Source organism: Sitodiplosis mosellana, unplaced genomic scaffold, assembly GCF_009176505.1.
Source record: "Sitodiplosis mosellana isolate CC-2019 unplaced genomic scaffold, AAFC_SMos_1.0 Smas_scaffold_1, whole genome shotgun sequence".
NCBI lineage: Eukaryota > Metazoa > Arthropoda > Insecta > Diptera > Cecidomyiidae > Sitodiplosis > Sitodiplosis mosellana.
The window spans coordinates 11,137,295-11,148,375 of record NW_022595244.1 but is presented as its reverse complement, the minus strand read 5'-3'; the positions used below and the strand labels follow the sequence as shown (position 1 = coordinate 11,148,375).

Here is an 11,081-nt window from a genome sequence, read left to right as displayed (position 1 = left end):
GTAGCGTTCGTACGAATTTTAAAATATTTACGCTGGTAAAACAAAAACAGTGTGTTTGCAAAAGAGAAGAATCAATTCAACATCCAACTGTTGGGCCACTGGCGTGTGTCACCGTACAAAGGAAGCGTTGCGGCTGCCGCACGTGTCGATGTACCGCAATGGAGCGGAGCACGTGGTGTGTGTGCGAATCACAACTGCATCATCGGCTCAAAAACACGGCACCGACAACTCGTGTGCTCAATGATAACAGACATTCCAAACTGGAAAGGAGCCGAGAGCGCGATTGCGAACGAGAGAAACGGATCCATTCAAGCGATTTCTCTCGACTCGTCGTCGTCGCACAGGAAAATTATACGATAAAATTTAGCGATTCCGATCGAGAACATTCAGTCTTCGAACCATCGTCATGCCAAGCAAAGCGGCCGATATTATTGCTGCTGCTACTTCCATTTCGTGTGTAATACCCCATTGAACGAGGAGAGTTTTTTTTTGCGAGAAGAAAATGAACGTGCTTTGTGGAGTCTGAAGAATTTCGTAGAAAAATATTCAATTTCCGCGTGGGAAAAACATTTCGTTGAAATAACATTTTGTTTCATCCCATGCGATTTTGTTGGGTGATCTCGGAACTGATTTTCGTTGGAAATAACATTACAAATTTTGTTTAGTTTTGCATTAAAATAAGTTCGAGTGGTTGAATTTTGGCGCAGCAGTGATTTTTTTTTTGTGCGGTTCTCTGGTTGTATCGTGCTGGTTTCATTACGCTATATCGTGTTAATTTTCGATACAAAGCCGCTGGCAGAGTAAAAACAAACACAGAGCCCTGACTAAATCCGTTGTTCAAACAAATGAATATGCAATCGCCAATTTATTCGACGGAATAGAGTGGGAGAGAGAAGAAATCGCTTATCGCCGATATTTGTTTGATTTTATTCATTCGCATTGACAAACAAAGTAGCAGCTTGTTGTTGTGCGTACAATAAATCGAAAATAATTTTTTCTTCTGGTTGTGAGCACACACAAAAAAAACCATTTTCAGCGCACTTGGTGTGAGACTTTATTTGGTGTCTTCGGTGTATGAAACTGGTAATAAGAAAATTTGATCGCGAAATTTTTTTCATCCTCTTCGAAAAATTCAATTGAATGAATAGACGTGTGTGAATATGTGTGTGTGCTAATCAAATTTAAAGCATGGGAAACAATCTAAATTTGATATGTGTACATTTGTAACAAACCGAAAATCACAATTCCAATGGAAGCGTACACTATTTGAACAGTTAATTATAGTGTCTGGGGTTTGGTGCTGTTTACACGATATGCAAAAACTATTCCGGATTCAACTTGTTGACTTGCTAAATGTCGTACGTGTTTATTTGACAATGGTCATTGTCGATGTGCATCATGTAAATTAAATTATTTGCGCGATTTCATGAAAAAAAAAACGTGTCGATAGTGATATCATCGATTTGGCCAAAGCCCCAGTGAACTCAACTCACTGTTTATTCAAGTGGTAAGTGTAGTCACTGTATTTTAAGTTGTATATCGATGTCAATTCAACTGAAAATCAATTATTAGCAAAACTCAATCGAATGGAACTTATTCTCAACTCTTGAGCCACCCAATTCAATTGATCGAGTTCTCATTTATTATTTCTACAAAATTGATTCACGGATTTGAAATTCCAATATCAATTTAAAATGGAAAGTTTATGGGGCAAAAATTGAATAGTTGCTCTCGTCCAAATCCAATGAAACTGGATCTTCATCATTGTTTCATTTAGTAATGATGGTAAAGCAAATAACCAGTAATACAATAAAACAATTATTGTTGTGCGGTTTCCAACTCCTACCATCGCCTCAAACGCCGAGAGAAAGCCAAGCTCCCAAGCATATTTACACAATAATTTCTCATTTGTAAGATTTTATAGCGTTGGCTCATGTGTGCCGTTGTGGTTTATTCATTCACCGGGAATGTATAATCTGGTGTGAATTGCTTGTGTTTACAAGCGCAGAACACAAAAATTGCAAAACATACCAAAGAAAAAGGAAAATAAAAAATCTAAACGCGTCAATAGGCCAACCTTCCATATAGAATTCAAAACAGGGCGAAGAAATTCATAGAAAATAAAAAGCACGTTCTTCTTTTTTTCTCCCTCTTTCTCTCATTCGAAAAACTTTGTCGAAGTTTATTCGTGCGACATTCTATTTTTGGTACAGCGAGATTTTACAAATTACGCCACTTATTTTACTCGACAGGGATTTTCGTTTCCCAAAAGCAATGGCACAATATAAAGTGATCGTGATTTTGTGCCAACGAATGAAGATTTCGAAAAGTCATCTGTTGACACTGCAATCAGGATAGATAGCGAAAGAGAAAAAGTGTGTGTGTGTGTGTGTATTGAGAGAGGATGCCAAGAAAGCACTTCGTTTTGGTATTACATTACCCCCTAGGAATCTATCAGTGGTGTGGTGCGGTGATTAATGAAATTCGACTTGACCACTTTTCGACAAGAATGTGTATTGCATTTGACTCATATCGACCAGATAACGTGTATACTATATATCCCAAAGACATTCAATCTTCGATTTTGACGCATTATCTTCATTTACCTCAGTCAACAACATCCGCCTGACTTTGCGTTAAATCGCAATCGTTTCCCATCGCAACGCCCAAAATTAATTGTTTCCATGGCAAACTCGAATAAACTTATTTATCTTTTTTAAATTTATCAACAAATAAAATGCATATAACCACTCTTGCCCTAGAATCCCAGATATTTTTTCAATATTTTAATCGCTGTTCGTTGTTTGGATACGATTTTTTTCCTCCATTTTTGCTGCTGTTACTTATGGAAAACGTTCAATTGAAGAAATCAAAGCAACACTAAAATCATTTTGATTGCGAATCGAAAGGAAACAATTGAAATCCAATAGTGCATGGCAAAGGTTCATCAGAGTAGCATTGCATGTGCTCCTTTGGTTGTCTGATATGTATATATCATATACAATATACGGTTCACGTGTTACATTTATTTAAGTGGTTCCACTTATCGATTTTCATGCTAGTTGTTGTCGTCGTAAGTTGGCATTGTTGCAGACATTTTGCTCATTTGATGATCTTTATTGGGGTCATTTTCGTGGATTGGGTTCCATTTTAACTCAATTTTCCCATGCCATGACGTCTCTCATTTGGTTTTGGATTCGGTGTAAACCGAAATGGATATCACTAAAATGGCCACTTAATGTGGCTTGCAACATTTTTGGTTAGATATTAGGCTTTAATCATTCCAGGACGACGACGAAGACGACGACCATGATGACGGGCCAATTCGAATATCGTGACCACTTTACATCTATCATTCTTGAAACAAACCACCAAACCGCTTCAATATGTCGGTCGGCTCTTCAGTAGCAAAACCAAAATAGATGATGGGTGATGTGTGTGTGGTGTTGTGTTTGTCGGCAGAAAGAAAAAAAAACGTATCAAAAGCAATACCGAGCAGCAATATTTGGTTTTGACTAGGTCACAAGACGATTAAAGGTGGCATGGCAACGAACCAAGCAAATATCCTAACGAGAATGTTTTGGAATCGTTTACAAATGCTCTCCCACATGCGTTCGATCTAGCCGCTGGCTAATAAATAATCAAATAAAAAAGGCCGAACCAAATTCATTCCATATAATCTCATTATTCAGTTTCTCAATTGCTCTTACATATTTTTTTTAATACGATTTTATTTCTATCAATATTTCCTTTTTTTGCCATTTCACATTCTCAATTTATTTTCCGTTTTCTTCGTTTCCCCGTTTGTATTCTCGAAAGGTATGTTATTTTAAAAAGTTTTTGGGTGGAAAATCGCTTAGCCGGTCGGTCTTTCGGTCGCATGTGGTGAATTTACCCATTAAATTGATTTATTCCGAAAATGATTTCATTTATTGGGCTTTGAAACCTTTAACAACATACTTTACTGAAATGTAACAATCAAAAAGATATATACAGTTTTTTTTCGCTCGCTGTATGTGTGTGTGTGTGTGTGTGCTTCAGTGGCACCATAAAATGTGAAGGGAAATTAATGTCAAATTTTCTAAAATATCAAAGTTTTATCGTTATGACAGTTGTTGTACGCTGTTATGCCCGTTTTTTGATCATTATCAAACATTTAGATTGTGATTTGTTTCACCATATGTTCTCTATTTATTGTGAAACACGATAAATCCTTCGTAAACATTATTTTCGTTGTCTCTTTTTTTCCGAAGTGATTTTACACATTTCTTTTTCTTTATTGTTCGTCTATCATCGAATGTTCTGTAGGGCAAATGCTAATGCATTATATAACGAATGAACACAAGCACTTTGTATGCTCGAATAGTAATCCCGCAAGGAATGCTTTTAATTTTGCCCTGGAAAAAAAGCTTCTTCTATCTTTTTCTTAGTCAATGGCATTTGACACCCATTCGCTTTTTGGGCTTTTCGAAGTGCATATGAAACGCGTTATTTATTTCGTGCCTTTTCATTCGAAGCGTGTTACAAGATTATAGTCACTAAAATGGAAAAGGACGTGTGCACAAAAAAAAGTGATGATAAAAGTAATTCCAAAAAGATATCTTCCATCTGAAAATCTCTCTCTCACCCTCAAACCATGCGTGTGTACTTTGCAGTCGACTTGTCTGTTCCATTACATACACAACACAAAGTACTCCGATTCGTTCGATATTACCGACGCATTTTCCATGTATAGAAGCGTACGTCGTTTTGTAAGTTCTATAAATTAATCACAATTACTGAATACGCTCTTTGTAAACGTATGCTTGTTTGAAACGAAAATATGTTCTTCTCTTTTCATCAAGATGTACACAACACAGAGTAGAGAATGTAATCTTCTCATTTGAATTTTTGTTTGTTTTTTTTTCCCTTGATTTGCACCCTAGAAATAAAAAGAGCAGAGAGAGGGAGAAAACTTCTTTAAAAGAAGATTGTGTAAATATTTCGTTTCCAGTGTTCGCCAATCATTTCGTTCAGTTGCTTTAACTTGAAAAATATTTGCCAGGAGAGCTCGAGAAACCGAGCACCAAGTAAATGCTAATGCTGACTATAATTACAAATTTTACTGAAGAAAGTTAGTGAATTGTATACACAAAGAGTATTATTATTATTCGTCTTAACTTGGAGCAATTTCCGCATTCTTCTATTTCATCACGACATCATTGAGACTAAACAAATGGGAGAGAGAGAGAGAGAGAGAGAGAGAGAGAGAGAGAAAGAGAGAGATATGGAATCAGTGAACGGCGTCAATGCATGAATGGCAGAAAATACACATCATTCGGAGTGGAAAATAACATAAATATCAGATTGATTCCATTTGTTTTCATTTTCGTTCGTTTGGATAAAAGTTCAACAATGAATAAAAATTGGCAAAAGTTTGGCATTGAATGGAAGAGAAACACAATGAAACTTAAAATAAACAATTTTCCATCCAAAACAGCCCGGGAATAAAAAGTAAGGTAATGTATGAAAGATTGGCAAGCGAATCAAATAAACCACAAAAGTATGGCCCTCAAACGCTTGAAGCGATTTTAATGATATATTTTCATCCATTGACATGCTGATGCATACGCACCCAAACACACACACACACAGTCCCATCTGTAAAAATTACATTGTCTGTGAATTGTGCGCAAAATTTTGCAATACATTTGTTTTGTTTGGATTTGTATACATGTATGTTTGTTATAACAACGCGCCGCCTTTCTTGATGGCTGTCATTAGAAGCCACCGAGACACTCTTAAATCATTCCACACAGGCTTTCTTCAACGCTTTTTCCCTCTTGGCTGGCAGCTGTGCGAATGAAATTTCGGCCGCAATGGATTTTTTTATTCGTTTTCGTGTTTTTTTTATGCGGCAAAAATTCTTCGTCTGGGAAACGGAGTATTCCTTCGGTATATACAGTGTATTATACATATTCACAACAATGAACCATCAGACCACCGTTCAGATGACGTTGAAATATCCCAAACTCCGCTGACAAACACACATCCACACACACACACACACAAATACTTTAGCATTCATAGCATTTAGCAACATCTGAAGTTGATATTGTCTGCTTTACAATGCGATTATAACGTATCGCAAATTATCTGCTCAAACTATAATCGGTATCCATATATTAAAAGTTGGCATTTCTATTTTACATACTTGCCATGCTTTAAAATACAATTTCAATGGCGATGGCCTGAGAATGGCTTGCAGCAATGGTTATTTACGCATGTTGTCGACATTTGTAGATTAATTTTATCGTTTGGTATTTTGAGCAAATGCCAAGCACAATATTTCGACAAAACTTTTCAGATGCATTTCATAAGTTTTGCACAAAGTTTCGTCATATAGCTTTAGACGCCATGCCAATTTTTGTTTTCAGGTGCCAACATGTTGCTTTCTGTCTGCTGCTGCTGTGTATACCAACCTTTGAAACGACCATAATTTAGGAGACGTAAAAGTTTGCCAGTAATCAAGCGAATTTATTTAGTCACAACAGAAAAAAACAACAAACCACGAAACCATAATTTGCCTCAAAGCCTTAAAACAACCATTCGAAATAGAAAAAAAAACCGGCATCCATTTACAAGCGGTACTCAGGATGATTTTTACGATTTTAAAATGATTCACATTGCAGATAACCATATATTTGGACATGATTAACCGACAAAAAATAGCATGCAGAAAAAAGCTTGCACATTCAAAATGTCAACATCGAATTTAACAACATTTTTGTTTGATAAACACACATACACAGATTTTTTCTTCTCGGGCGCTACATCGGGATGTGCAAATGTGCGCACGAATAAACTAAAGTTGAACGAAATATTGAGCTTGTGTCATTAAACAGGTTATGAAGTGCATTCAGGTCGCGCACGCAGTGCCCACAGGGAATTTATCGTCAGATTGTAATCATAAATTCATACGCAATTTCCCCGTAACCGTGGTCAGCAAATATTTCAAAGTCATCGCAGCCGCACACGAAAAAAAAAACAACAACAGTCGACGATACAAAACCAAACAAAAACAAGATGCCTTACATTCGTACGGTTAACTTTTCTACACTCCCAAACATATAATTTCCAATTAAATCCAATTCTCCATGCATTGAAATTAGGAAAGCATCAAATTTTAATCAGACCTTAATATCAGAGCGATTTCAATACTCTGTTTTTCATACATTGTGACATATCGGAATTCTTACCGTGTTTTTGTGTACAGCGTACAGCGTATAGTGTACCACGCGCCTACCCAACATTCCATAAATAACGTTAGAGTTCACGATTTTCGGCGTTTAAAAATCGAAAAAAAAACTGCTTTTTAATAGACCAAAAAATCTGGGGTGGACGCTATTCTCATTTTTTGCGTACAGCTTACAGTGTACAGTGTACCACACACATACCCTACGACCCTAAAATAACACTAGATTTTTTGGATTTTCGGCGTTCAAAAATCTAGGGCGATCCCAATACTTTTCTGACACGACATCGTGTGGAAAAGTAAAATATGGATTAGCTGATAAGCTTAACGTGGGACCGTGAAATGAATTCAAATCAATGTGGTATTAAATTCCATGGTGAAACTCAAAATCGATAAAATATGTAAATTATAAATTTCATTCGGAAGGTTTTCGTGTTTTTTTTTTCTTTCGGTTTGTGAAAGCAAACCAATTAATTTTCAAGTTGGAAAACAGCGAGAAAAGTTACGATGAAAAACAGAAACACAAAATCTCCACAAACTTTTCTTCGATCTGGAAGTTGATTTATATGGAGAAAAAAAAGAATTGATTTAATTTTTTTTGGCCGAAGTGGTTGGCGGTAGTCTGGCAACCAGACACAGAATTCGATTAATAATTTAGCAGGTGAAATATTTTGGATCAGTCTTTGTTGCACATCAAACGAAAATAGCGCACGAAATTAGCCAAAGCGTTTCATCTCACTTATCGAGATTTCATCGAGTTAGTTTGGCCTCGATTAGATCATAATTTATTTATTTGGAAGAGGATTATTCTTGTTTTCTCGGTGCGAGCGAGTTGGGAATACAGGCAACGTCCCGGCAACTGTATCTTCCACAAATGAAAAAAAATCTGGCACGCGGCGTTTGCACAACGGCGATTATGGGTATCGAATTGCATAGACCAAACCGAACTAAGTTTGTTTGCGAGTAGATTAGAGACAGTCGACAACAAAATATATGTACGTATGATTATACGGCTTGGAATGGTGGGTGCACAATGGATCATAGCGTCTGGCCCAATTCACATGGCAAAACCGAACACACAAAACTTTACCGCATCAATTTCGGTACGCCATCGGTTATTCGTCTTTTTTTCCACCTGTATATCAAAATAAATATATCATCAATCATTTCTACGCCACTGATCAGCTCTCACGCGAATAGCGAATATTGACGTGATTCTATTTTTCGCTGTAGTTGTTTATATTTTTTTCGGTTTGTTTATTATTAGAATGAAGCAGAAGAGGAGGAACAAGAAAATGATAGGGAAAAAAATCGCATGGAAAATGAAACGTGACGCATGGAAAAATGTAGCAATCATGCGATTGTATTTTTACACCAAATAAAAATAATAAGCAATCATCCATGCAGACAGTGTCGAATGGCTGTAGCAAATTTTCTGTATTGAATCAACGACATTACGTCGATTTTGTCCCATGAATGAGATCTATTATTATGACAATGAAAATGACGCACACTCGACACCACTTGGAAAGGACTTCACACAGAGTTCAATCACATCGGTCTCAATGTGCCATTGAGCATAATAAAATAATGGGAAGGATCAGCCGGGACATGACAATTATATCATTATTCAGCTGACAGCTGCTCTGCTCTATAATTAGAAAATAACTTTACCGTGACCTCCTACGGTGCGGTTTGCATGTTGAAAAAAAACAAACAGTATGATCGTTTGTCTTGAGGCAAATATAAATTGTCCGACCGAAAAGAAAAACTATTGATTTTATGAATGAAACAATTCATCAAATTTTCAATTGAAAATTGTTTCGGCAATTTGAAAAGTTTCAAACCAATTTAAAAGCCAATTTTGGCGCTCAAAAACAAAACAAAACAAAACTCGTTTACATCTTTCAAAGAGCTCTGATACACCTACAGAGAATTGTGCATTTGTAATTGATTCGCAAAAGGGAAAATCTGTTGTAAAATTTTAAAGTAGGACTGATGATGCCAGCGGCAGAATTATTTGAAGTACTCAATTTATGAGAGTAAAAGAGCTTTCAGTTGCAGCCCATACGAATGGATTCGTATTCAAACACCCGAAATGTATAGATCCCAATTAGGAATCTCTTAGTAAACGAGCACATTGTGTTTGTAATCAAATTTGCCAAAATCCTTTATCCATTTTGGTGAATTCCACAGCAATGCATAGTGTTGTTATGTGCTAGACCATTTTCAATGGCGGCAATCGTTTTATGTATGCATTGAATTAGATTTTGCATAAAAGTTACTCTGGTATCGCCTCATGGCATCTAAGCGTTTGAACACTGATAAATTGTTCCTATTATGCTCACAATTTATATTTGAGGTGAAATATTTGATTACAATTTATATCCCGGGTTCTTTTCTCGGAATGTAACACTAAATATGACAGCGAACAAAATGGATGAAACATTCAAAAACTATTTTTGTGTTTAACATTGAACAAAACTTTTCATCGTGTTACAATGTGTGGCGTGGGGTTTTCAACCGAACAAAATACCGACCATGTTCAATATACTCGGATATATAGAACGTTGGCGATGATGTCGACATGCTGTCACCCGTATGTCGCTCTTCTACACAAAAATGTTAACACCTCGGTTCAATTTGATACATTTCGCATTTGATTCGTTTAAAATGCGAGGAAAAGAGAGGTGGTGAGATAGAAACATAGGCAGAAATCAGTTATCAGTGCATTTAATTGATTATGATTTATGCAGAACAAACCCAGGTTGAAATTTGTTTAAAAATTGTATGTTTTTGCATTTTTATCGAACCGGAGGATCGTTACGCAAAAGTGAAAATGTAAAGTTATACCATATCCTGATTCAGTAAAAAAATAACTTTGTTCTTATACTAATTCGAGTTTTTATGTTCATTTCGATGCTCTCTTGAGTTCTGTGCTTATGCTTACCTAGCAATAAATTCGGATTGGTGGCTCATTTGTTTTTGTTTAGTGCGTCATACACCCAGTTGAGACTGAATCAACCAAATTTTCCCATAAATCCCCGATTGGAGCACATCCAAACCAAAGTAACCGCACCTGCAATGCATTTAATCAAATCCAAAAACGGATAAAAATACGATCCAAACTATATAGGGATATAAACTAAAAAAAACTTTAGTGTTTACTGAGAGTTTCATAATTAAAAATATGGTAACCGTAAAAGTTCCAGTGAATCATACACATTTAATTCAACGGAAATCAAATCAGCGAAACACAAACCACATCCGCAAAGTGACCCAATTCAAAATCCGTTATTTCTCCATTTTACCGTCAGCAACTCTTCATTTGCCACCACACTGACTATATTTGCTTTTATCCATTTGTCTACCGATGGTCAATGTTAGTTCTCGCTTATTTTTTCTGTTTGTTAATTTGCGACTCGGTTTTTTTAGGGTGGAAAACAATTAAATATTGTGTAGTGTACCGAAAAATACTGGAACTACTGACGGGAAAATAGAATGAAGTGATTTTTCGGAGTTTTTAATGAATTTACGTACTTTGCAGCACCCTCACATTTGATATCTTAATGGAATCTGTGGATACAATGGTTGAATTTTCGCTTTTTTTCATTTGTTTATTTTATAGATAACAGCCCTCATAACCGCATACACAACATTCACTCAAAATTTACGCATGCTTGACTCAAATTTATTCATACCATTCCGTATTCATAATTCAGTGGCAGCAATGAAATCTTCACCATTAGTTGAAACATAACAATAATCGTAAAAATATACCAGAACATTTGTTGAAAGGCAGAGAGAGAGAGAGAGAGAGAGAGAGAGAGAGAGAGAGAGAGAGAGA

General features: G+C 36.2%; 1 protein-coding gene across 5 annotated transcripts in view; it reads left to right on the top strand.

Moving 5' to 3' along the window:
• Positions 1–239: 239 nt before the first annotated feature.
• LOC129565785 (adenylate cyclase type 6) overlaps positions 240–11,081 on the top strand; it is a 65,210-nt gene continuing 54,368 nt past the window's right edge. For 2 of the 5 annotated variants that reach the window (XM_055441215.1, XM_055441045.1), the window contains exon 1: positions 240–1,507. The gene's annotated coding sequence lies outside the window, so the exon portion shown is untranslated. Of the gene's footprint in view, positions 1,508–6,606; positions 6,627–11,081 lie in introns of those variants that run through there. The other 3 variants (XM_055441399.1, XM_055441310.1, XM_055441133.1) reach the window with 2 other exon arrangements.